At 44.1% G+C, this 11,730-nt stretch overlaps 1 long non-coding RNA gene across 1 annotated transcript; it reads right to left on the bottom strand.

Moving 5' to 3' along the window:
• Positions 1-602: 602 nt before the first annotated feature.
• LOC144826211 (uncharacterized) lies at positions 603-2,025 on the bottom strand. The gene is made up of 4 exons (XR_013609709.1): positions 1,926-2,025; positions 1,698-1,820; positions 1,511-1,608; positions 603-923 (listed from the first exon to the last, which is right to left on the bottom strand). It is a non-coding gene; the product is annotated as an uncharacterized LOC144826211 (long non-coding RNA).
• Positions 2,026-11,730: the final 9,705 nt, after the last annotated feature.

Consider the following 11,730-nt stretch of genomic DNA (forward strand, 5'->3'; position numbering starts at 1 on the left):
CACCCATCCAGCACATGCATCACAGGACATGTGACCCTGCCAATAAAAAAGGCCGGGCACTCGTACACATTGCCATTTCCAACCTCTTGCAGTGTGTATCCATGTGGTGTGCATGTAGGCATGGTGGCCCATGGGCTTGCAACATCACATTCCACAGGTCTGGAGGTGACATGATGGTGTCCGCACCACGATACCCAATCATAGAGGGGCCATGACTAACGGGGTGCAGACTTAGTGGCACCGGATACACTGCGGCCGGCACAGGCACACCGCCATGGGACAGTGTTTTTCGGTGCACTGAGATAGGGGCACCTTAAGTGCTGAGCGGGTGTGCAGCCTGCGATGATGCCCCGTCCCGGCGGTCTGACGGCTCAGGTTTTGGGTGCCCTGCTGGACCGCAGTGTAGCTCTCGTATAAGAGAGGGACCCAAAAACCAAAGGGATAGGGTACCAAAAGACAAATGTCAGTAAATGAGATCTCCCTTGGGCACTTTCAGTCTAAGGCATTCACTCACAGATTTTCACAAACAAGATCTTTTAAACTCACATGTGATAAACAAAGAGGCAATGTAAAAATAATATATATAAAAAGTACTTGACAATTTATTCAGAAAAGTGCATTTAAAAACATTAAGGTTTGTAATAAACAAACCCTTTCTAGGTACACAATGCTAAAAACAGTAAAAAATAAATTTAACCAAAACACAAATGGGGACAGAAAAAAGATGAGGAAGAAATAATTCCTATTAGTAAACAGGGAGATACAGAATAGGAAATCAATTCAGCTTGACGTCAGAATTATTGTCCCAAAATACTGAAAGTAGTTCTCCCTTTCTTGTGCATCGACGCATTTCAGTGGGCACTTACACAATAGCCAACACCTTCTTCAGGAAAACAATAAAACCATCCCATAAAAACATGAATCTGAAAATTAAAAAGACATCAAATAAGCACCAATGAATATGTCATATTAAATTATTAGAAATACATTTCATTTTACTAAACCTCATTGTTATACACAGAGCACATTGTGATATATGAAACATAGTCAGTTCAAAACACACAAATAAACACATATGTCTCCTAAGTGTATCATTAATCAACATAAAAATTCATCATAACAGTTTCACAATAATACATACACATGGTATACATAATTCATTAATTTTTATCATACCCTTGCCCCTTCATTGGATATATAAGGGAGACAAGAATAGAATAGAGGATCAAATAATCATCAATACCCTTAATTTAAGCTGAAACTGATTGGTTTGGCCAAAGCTCAACTCTAGACATCTATTGTATATAAACACAGTAATTTAGACATATCTTTTATAGGGTTCCTTTTCTATTCATTAATTGGAACAAACCAAATGAGGGAACAACAATCCGTTTATTGGAATCCTATGATTTAAGAGTTTATAATAGAGATTCATAACCATCTAACTTCAACTATATCTTGTAAATCATTGTAACATTCTCAATATCCATATCAAATAAGCTCCACGAACCTTATAAAACGTCTTAAGGCGGATAAACGACTCAAGGAGTAAACAAACTCCTGACCAGAGGCTCTCATAAGGTCATGTTGCACACGTGGCGCTGTTTCCTAATAACAGATATGCATAGATATTACGCTACACTCTACAAATATATAGCGTAGCCTTTGGAAAAATTTGACACCTAATTAGGACTAACCTTAGATTTCCTGCGGCCCGAGAGTTAATAGGCTTGTTTAGCATCCTACTATGCAGCTTCTTTTCTTAAAAAGTAGACTTTACAGACCTTGACTCTAACAGACCCTTCATATATCGTGGCGTTCTAAAGAAAGAGATGTGTAACAGATAGAAACAAAAATAAATATAGAACTAACTTGCTACGGTCCCATATACCTAACTAGAGTGGCTTTATATATACTCAGCATACCTTTTTTGAATATTGCAGCACACTTAGCGGGGCATACGCCTTCAGATAAGGTTATAAGTCATAAAAACGCTACTACGGTAGTGCTCGTCCTACGGTGCAATAACATATTCCCGTTCATATCACTAATAAAGGGAGAGGCTCGGCTACTTCTAATATCGCCGGAAATGTACAATGGCTAATAATAACAATATTGCCGCAGTAGCCAGAATACATATATCCAGATGGCTTTTATAGATTATACAAATAAACGTAATAAATGTAATAAATGTAATAAACACTTATTCCCAAATGCATGTTAATAGAACAACATAGTGCTCAAACATGGCAGTGAGAACCTATGTCTCATATATCACAAAGTGCTCTGTGTATAACAATGACGTTTTGTAAAATGAAATGTATTTCTAATAATTTAATATGACATATTCATTGGTGCTTATTTGATGTTTTTTTTAAATTTCAGATTCATGTTTTTATGGGATGGTTTTATTGTTTTCCTGAAGAAGGTGTTGGCTATTGTATAAGTGCCCACCGAAACGCGTCGATGCTCAAGAAAGGGAGAACTACTTTAAGTATTTAGGGACAATAACTCTGACACAAAGCTGAATTGATTTCCTATTCTGTATCTCCCTGTTTACTAATAGGAAATATTTCGTCCTAATCTTTTTTCTGTCCCTTTTTTTGTTTTGGTTGAATTTATTTTTACTGTTTTTAGCATTGTGTACCTAGGAAGGGTTTGTTTATTACAAACCTTAATGTTTTTAAATGCACTTTTCTGAATAAATTGTCAAGTACTTTTTATATATATTATTTTTACATTGCCTCTTTGTTTATCACATGTGAGTTTAAAAGATCTTGTTTGTGAAAATTTGTGAGTGAATGCCTTGGACTGAAAGTGCCCAAGGGAGATCTCATTTATGGACCGCAGTGTAGGCCAGAGCCAGCATGCAGCATGGGCCTATCGCCACGTGATGTTGCCTCCTGGATAAAAAGAGGCACTTATGAGGCTGAGCGGGTGTGCAGCCTGCGATGATGCGGGTGCGCTGGTATGTCCTCTGCCATGGAGAAATCAAGACCCAGTACCAAATGTGAGACCTGGTGGCCCAGGGAGCGGGGCTGCATGTTGTGGAGGGTGCCATGTACCCGGGCCCCGGGCTTGGGGCTTGCACCGGCACGTGGCGGCAGGTGAGCAGTGAGGCCTGGGTGCGCAGGGATAGGCATGCACCACTGGGCGGTGGGAGGGGCTGGGGTGCAGTTGCTGGGGTGTGCAGGGGTGGGCATACACCACTGGGTGGATGGAGGGGCTGGGGTGCAGCTGGCTGGGTGCGCTGGGGCAGACAGGCGACGATGTTGCGTGCAATTGTATGTACTTTGCCATTCATGTATCTAGACTCTGTTTCAGATGACAGGTCTGTCTCAGGTGTGAGACCTGGTGAACTGCACTACATACCGGCATGTGGTTGGAGACACACCGGTGGTAGCAGGTGAGCAGTGTGGCCTGGGTGTGCAATGTCAGCACTCTCTCTCCCTGTCCCTCTCTTCTTTTCTCTGAGTTTCTCTCCCCCTCTCTGTCCATCTATCTCTCTCTCCCCCTCTCTGTCCGTCTAGCTCTCCCTCCCCCTCTCTGTCCATCTAGCTCTCTCTCTCCCTCTCTGTCCATCTAGCTCTTTCTCTCCCTCTCTGTCCATCTCGCTCTCTCTCCCCCTCTCTGTCCGGCTATCTCTCTCTCCCCCTCTCTCCCATCTTTCGCCTTTTTTCTGTCCCTTGATGTGTTCAGGACACACCTTCTCATCATGGTTTTTATCATGCAGGCTGTGATCTACGGAGTGTCCAAGGGGTGCTGCCATGTGTCTTCATTTCTATTCTGTGTTTGTTTTAATAAATTCTCATTCGTTATTTCAAAGGTGAATGTGTGATGCTTATTTTCATGTTGACACATGCATGTAACCAGATGTGATTGTGTGTCATCAGGGGGAATGTTTGGTACATGATTTCGTATATTCGATGTGGCATGTCTTTTTCGGGGGGGCCCGGAGAGGAGGGATCCTGGGGGTGGTGGCGGTGGATGTTGAGGCCCTCTTGGGTGTCCGGCCTGCATGATGAGTGGCTCCATGGCATCTTTTATTCTTCATGTGTGGCTCTGGGCTGGCCTCCCTTTTGTGGTGCAGGCTGTGGTCTCACTTTTCACCAGGTCAGCGCAGGTGTTAGTTTCCTTCTGCTAACGTGCCTTATCACATGTTTTGTGATCTTATCCCCGATGTGGCTGGTCGTTGAGAATGTTGTGGAGTGGTGTTGCGGATTTTTGCTCGGGAATGCCTACTCTGCAACTCATTAGCGATAGTTGCGTGGGTCATCTGTGGCAAACTGGTGCTATGGAATGTTAGCACCAGCTTGTGAATGGGGCGATAAATTGATCGCAACTTTGGCTGCGATAAAGTGCCGTTAACCCAGCGATAGCTCCTTTAGAATATGCCCCGTTATTTGAGAAGCAGGGAAGGAGAGGAGCTTAAGGAGCAGTAGGAAGGGAGAGGAGTGCATATTGTGAAGGGTATTTAAAATGAAATATTTAGTAGAATAATAATTTTTGAAACTTTAAAACAGAGACAAAGGAGAGAGAGTGTATGTGTGTTTGACCGTGTATGTAAAAATCCCAAGTAATATCTAACAAACACCTCACCATGCCCGATTTAAAGCACCTGCACCCAACTATTTACTGAAGAATGCATTTATTAGGGGGGTAACACCCCAAACACGCCCATTGAAGCTACAACCCGTGGGAATGTTGTTCGTAAACCTGTCACAGGCAGTCTTGGCTTCAGTTCTTGCAGCAGACCCTGCATGTCCTGAATTCATCAACGTATCTCCCGTACTGCTTTAGCATTGTTCACCTGAACCCAGTCACTACTCTCATCCTTGAGCCCGAGTTTCTAAAGAACATCCCCGTGGAGTGATCACAAAGAACAAACCTGAAAGGAGATATGTGTGATATTCTTCTATGCGGATCTTTCAAGACGGAGATATCTACTCTTGTGTTGTCTGAGATGCACATGCAACCACCTGGCCACGCTGAACCCCTCCACAACCATGTAAATCTGCAAGATCCCCCATGTCAATTTGGAGAACTTCTAAGAAGTAGATGGGAGCATTCGGACAACAAGGACTAAGTACTTGCAAATAACCCACGATGCACTACATGTTCAAGCTGAAGCCTTCTGTTTGGGTAGAGAACTTAATTTCACATCATTACTAGGGCTGCCAAAGTCTCTGAAATAGCGCTCTCTCTACTACACATGGAGGAGTGGTATTTAGTTTCAGTACAATTTAAAGATGCAAGCACAACACCTGTTGCAGGTATTTTATACTCCATCAGAAAATGCCATTTAAGTTATTCATGATCAGTAAAATAATTTCCTTGGAAGGTTTTCCTTCCTGTATTGTTTGCAGAGTGCTCACAGTTAAGGGCCTTAAAAGACATACGAACACACAATCCAAGGAGAAGAGCATAGAAATGTTTTGATTATAGAAACATTTCAGTGCACAACCCCTGTTTGGGTTGGGCACTACACAACTCCTCATAATGCCGGTTGTGGGCAATTACACAAATAAAGCAATTTTAGCATAATTTGTACTCATCTAGAGCATTGAAGCCTTTTAAAGAGTAAATATTTATAGCCTAAGTGGCCATTTAGGTAGGAAATACATCCCAGTAAGTGAATTAGTCTAACTTATCAGATGATACCTGGCATGAGCACTCAATGTTGGCTGGTGGCAAAACGTAGGCCCATGCTGCAGTCCGGCACAGGGATAGGTGTGGGCCAGATTTGACCAGTGCAAATAAGCGGACAACAGTGGCCACAACTTTTAATGTTTGTGGGTTCAGCCCGCAATGCTACTGGCTACCCAGGGCTGGCCAGGGGGCTTCTGGGCACCCAGCAAGAGTGAGCAGGGGGCTTTATATATTAGGACAACTTCACTTGTTGTCACCTAGTTCCCTGGACAGTCTTGACAGATGCCGACACAGCCTGTCTTGCCAGCAGCAGCCAGGTCACCCTCCTGGTCTAGTAGGGTCATAGCCTGCATAGTCCTTTCTCTTCCACCCTCATCTGGGTCACCTCTTTGTTTTGTCTCCTTCACTTTTGGGGGCATATTGGTATACATCTTCTAGGACAGGGACAGTCTTGTGTGACCGTGCCACCATAACAGGTACCTCAAAAATCTGATACTATGGCAATATTGGGGTGGTTAGATGTCATGCACCAGGTATCAGCCTTATTGCAATCCGCATTGTCCTTCTTAGTGCAAAAGGAAACAGCCTCGCAGCCCAGTCCTAGAGACCAGGCAGAAGCGGACAATGAGGGGCTACTGATGAGTGCCCTTACAAGGCCTGCCCCACCCCAAAAAGAAGGATTTACCGCTTTCAGTAAGCAGCCAAGGAAGGGTACAGCGAAACACTGTTATTCAAGCCTAGTCAGGAGCAGGTGGGGGTCATAATTGGGGAGGAAAACAGAGGCACAGGAATCAGGGAAGCAGAAGGTGATCTCAGGCAATACTGGGGGAAGCTGACGAGTAGCCTCGCCAAGGTGTTGTCTTGACTGTCCCGTCTGAGTAACCAAGGTGAGACCACTCTGGCATCTGCCAATGACCTGACAGACAGCCCAACATCTGGCTTGTCGGTGGGGGGCCAAATGCCAAGGGGGTTGCAGACAAATGACCACATGATGGGGCATTGGGCAGTGGAACCGCTTCTGTCCCGCTGGCATCCACCACCACCACGGCACCCACAGCCAGGAACAAAGGTGAGGAGATGATATAGTCTAGCGGACACAATCAGGTGTTGTCCCCCAGGGACTGATAGGATTATACTTATCAGATGAATTGAGAGAAAAGATAAAGAAGCGGGCGTATGTATATTTATTCAAACTCACTGTACTGTAGTTAGAGAGGAGGAAAGTCCAAAGACTGCATGCATAAGTCGAAGAGGCCCAAAGCAGAGGAAATGCTAATGAATTTGATTAAAGATTTTACCATTTATCACTCAGTGCTTCCAGAGAAATATCCTGATTTTGGCCCTCATACGACTTACTATTTGAATAAAAGTGTGGGCGCTTATGAAGAATTTGGTGGGTCTTGCTGGAAAGATTATGATAAGGCATGTAGAATGAAGAGAGCCACGACCCCAGGCATATTTTGGGACCAAACCGACATCAATGCATGGCTATTTTGCATGCTGTTGAAGAAGCCCAAGGGTAGTGGCCTGTAGCCGTTTCGATTTGCAACTGGAGGGGGGGAGGGGGTTGGATGGGCATTTTTACAAAAAGCATGCCGTAGAGCTCCAAGCTCCAAGCTCCTGTAAATGTAAGCACATTTGCTCCTTCTGTAGTACACCTGGGCATCCTGAGATTAAATGCTTAAATAAGACCAAGGACAAAATGGGACAAAAGTGAGGAAATACAGCCATTGGCATTTTTCACACCTCCCTGGTGTCATTGCTCACATTGAACCCTGGCTGAACTCATATTCCTGCCACAACGCAGACCTCCACCTATACTCAGGCTTTTGCAACGGTTTTAGAATACCTATGCCGGGCCTACGGGTTCCCGGGTATTGCAAAAATCAGCACTCCTTAGTACTAAGCATAGAGGCGGCAAGGAGAAAGATTGATAAAAAGCTAAAATTGGGAAATGAGGCTGGTTTATTCGCATGTTCCCCTCTTTGCCTGGGTTTGGCCTTGAAGAAGGAGAAGGGAGAGTACAGGTTGATTCACAATCTCTCAGCACCTAAGGGGGTCTCAGTGAATGATCATCTGAAATGGTATGAGCTAACCAGGACCTTGAGATCCAGTCATCAAAAATTGATTTAGGTGCCTAGATGTAAACAGATCCTGTGGGGAGGGAGGAGTTTTCTGCTACACGCAGCTAGGACATGGAACATGCTCCCAACGACAATCAAAAATAGCCCTTCGCTACTCTCATTTAGAAAGGAGATAAAAACCTGGCTGTTTACTGCAGGCTTGTAAACATTTCTGAAGCTAGCTGGTCTCCTATGTCTACTTAGCGCCAAGACGCCCATGGGCAATCGTGTGCTTTATAAATCATAAATCAAATCAAATCAAATCAAATCAAATCAATGATGCCTTGACTCATCCTTATGATCTGTAAGGTAGCATCACTGGACAGTGCCCTGGGGTTGTTAAGACAGATTGGTCCAGGGGCCATAATGGCAAAGGAAGATATCATGTCAGCCTTATGGCTGCTTCCCCGTTCATCGAGATGATTACTGTTAGAAATGGGGGTCTCTAGTTGGCAATGGTTTGCATCTCTGTTCAAACAGGATACACTTTTAAAATAACCCTTGCTCACCCCCTTGGTAGCTTGGCATGAGGAGACAGGCTTATCTCAGAGGCAGTGTGTAAAGCATTTGTGCACGCATTCAGTAACACAGAGAAAACACTACAAATGGACACGACACTAGTTTAGAAAAATAAGCACTCCTTATCTAAACCAAACAAGACCAAAACAACACAAATCCAACATACAGTTATCCAAATATGACTTTTAAAATGTAAAAACAGTTCTGTCCATAGTAAACTATGTATGCAACACTTCAAACACAAAGTACCTTGGATGCGTCACATTCACAAACATAAACAGCAACAGGAAAGGTGTTGCGTCAGTTCCTTACGTCCAGGGAAGGTGGAAGGTTGGCTCCTTACTCCAGATGAGGTGATGCGTTGGTTTCTTACTTCTACCCAGGGGAGGTGATGCGTTAGTTCCTTACTGAAGGGGAGGTGATGAGTCAGTTTCTTACAGAAGGGGAGGTGATGTGTCAGTTTCTTACTGCGGCCCTGGCGTTCTTGTAGACTTGGCGCCCAAGTGTAAGATGTTGCACACTGGAGGTGATGCGTCGCTTTGCAAGGCTTCGTGCCATCCAGCGTTAGTGCTGGGGGCTGCGCAGCGAGGCTTCTCATCTACCAGCGGGACTCAGTGGGGCTTTGCTCCATCCAGCGTTATTTCTGAGAGTCTATGCACGGTTTCCGATGCTTTGTGCCAGTTCTTGCAGAGAGCAGCTGAAAAACCCACTTCTGAAGCCTTTTGACTGGAGGGAGGCGCCTCAGGCAAGGGTAGGACTCACAGATGGTAGAGTCCAGCAGCACCAGCAGAGTTAGAGGAAGTCTTTTGGGTCCCTGAGACTTCTTAACAGGAGGCAAGCTCTACTTCGAGCCATTGGAGATCTTCTTCAATCAGAAGACACAGCACACAGCAAAGTCTTTATCCTCTCCATGCCAAAAAAAGCCAGTGCAGTCCAACCCCAGACAGCACGTAGCAAAGGGGCAATACTTCTCCTTCAGCTTTCCCAGCTTTTCTCCTTGGCAGACGTTCCTCTTGAGTTCCAGAAGGGATCTTTGAAGTCTTTTCTATCCCTGAGACTTCCAACAGGAGGCAAGCTCTACTTCAAGCTCTTGGAGAAAACTCTAATTGCAGGATGATGAAAGCACCATCCAGTCCTTTCCCTGCCCAAAACAGAAGCAGCCACTGCATGCTAACCCCAACAGCACAGAACACAGGGGCTGTACACCACTTCCAACTTTTCCGGATCTTCTTCCTGGCAGGTTCCTTAGATCAGCAGTAGTCTAAAGTTCAGGGGTTTGGGCCCCACTTTTTATATCTCAAATTCCTTTGTTCGCTAATGGCAGAGAAGCTCTTTGCCCAGCCAAAAGCAGTTCTGTCCTCTCTGGTGTAGCTTCCTGGCAGGAGGTGGAGACAGCATTTTATAAGGCAGACAGGGCCTATTTAGGTGCAAGGGAAATCTCCTCCTACCACTAAAATGCAGACTGGGCATATTCAGGTGTTAGTGAGAGCTCCTCCCCCTACACTGAATGCAGTCCAGGTCTAATCATCCCAGCCCTGACATCACCCCGTAGCTGTCTGAGAGAATGCACCTCCCCTGCCTATGTAACTCCAAAGCCAGACAGTCAATGCACAATCCAGCAGAGGCACATAGGGTGGCTAAAGAAGAATATACCCACTTTCTAAAAGTGGTATTTTCAAACACACAATATAAAAATCATCTTTACACCTTAGCGGTGTATTACATGTAAGAAAAGGGAAGTTTAGGGTCTGGCAAGTGGGTGAACTTGCCATATCGACATTGCAGTACCAAACTGTGCACAGGCACTGCAGTGGCAGGCCTGAGTTACCTTTACAGGCAGCTCATGTGACTCGATACGAGTGTGGAAACGCTATATCGACGATATTTACGTCATATGGCAAGGAAAAATTGATAACCTTCATCTGTTTCTACAATGGCTTACCTGCAGAAATGAATTCCTACGGTTTACAGTCGAACATAACAAAAAACAGTTGGCCTTTTTGGATATACTAATAAAAGCTACCCCCTTAGGTCTTGAATCAGAACTATACAGAAAACCTATGGCCCACAATTCTTTGCTCTGTTACGATAGTTTTCATCCTAAATCTCTGAGGAATAATCTTCCATAAGGACAGTTCTTGAGAATACAAAGTAACTGCTCCACAAAAGATGGATTTAAAGAAGATTCCACTTCTTTAGCCGAACAGCTGACAGCAAGGAAGTTTTAAAAGAAAACTGGCGCGTCGATCATTGAAACGTGCTGCTAATAACAACCGAGAAGCATTGCTTGAACCTACAACACCGAAAGAGATTACACAAGGATTGGGCCTTTGTAAATACGTATAGTACAATCTCCAATGACATTCAGAAAGTCATCAGAAAGCACTGGTCGATTCTCAACACAGGACAAGAATCCATACAGCCCCCTCTCTTTGCTTTCAAACGAGGTCTGAATTTGAAAGACCAGTTCGTTTACACAAGACGTAAAAGTAGAACACAACATGCTGTAGGTACCATGTGGGACATACCGGCTGTACAGGGCCGCCATCCGTGTGGTACGTGTGCAGCTTGCCCCCAGACACGGAAATTGGTCACTATAGATATAGGTACAAGTCGCCCTTGGCAGCAGAACAAGTTCACCAACTGTAACAGTGACAAATTCATATATATGATCACTTGCCCTTGCCATTTAAGATACGTAGGCATTACAACACGAAAAGTCAAGTTATGGATTTCCGAGCACAAAAGCACAGTACGCTGTAGGAAACAAGCAACAAAACTGACAAGTCACTTCCTGGAAGCTAAACATGGTCCTACTGACTTTGAATGGACGGTTTTAGAACAACCTTTCATTCCAGACCACGTGACAGATATATATAAATATCTGTTGGCTAGAGAACAGAAATGGGTGTTTAGACTGGGGACAGACAAAGGGGAAGGATGAAACTCCTTGGGTATCATTATAAAGCTGTAGTCTGAGTGCAAACGCACTACTTCTGTTACTTTGGCTATATTTCCACTGCCAGTTAACAACGCAGAATGCATATATATTTTGCTCCAGCAATCTACTCTAACAGATATAGAATGTATTAGCTCTTTGTAGCTGTAATACCGTTATGAGCTTATACTCTGTACCTCTAAGAAATAGTCTGTACCTTTAAACATACAGTAGGTTCCACCGACACGCAGTCTTCCTATGTTCTACTGACAACATTATTGTCAATAAAGTTTTTTGACAAAGTTGAGCTTTCAATGAAGCACAGTTCATTTTCCTTTGTTGTCAGAGAAGGGACTATATTTTTCGCACATAATATTTCTTTCGATGCATAGTCCTGATCAGAATAGACTATTTAAGTAGTGGATAAATACTGTTTCAAGATCATCATAATAGGGTTCCTTTCTCTATCGCATAGTGATGCAGACAAGAAACTCCATTTTC

This window comes from Lissotriton helveticus, chromosome 3_2 (genome assembly GCF_964261635.1).
Source record: "Lissotriton helveticus chromosome 3_2, aLisHel1.1, whole genome shotgun sequence".
In the NCBI taxonomy this organism is placed as follows: Eukaryota; Metazoa; Chordata; class Amphibia; order Caudata; family Salamandridae; genus Lissotriton; species Lissotriton helveticus.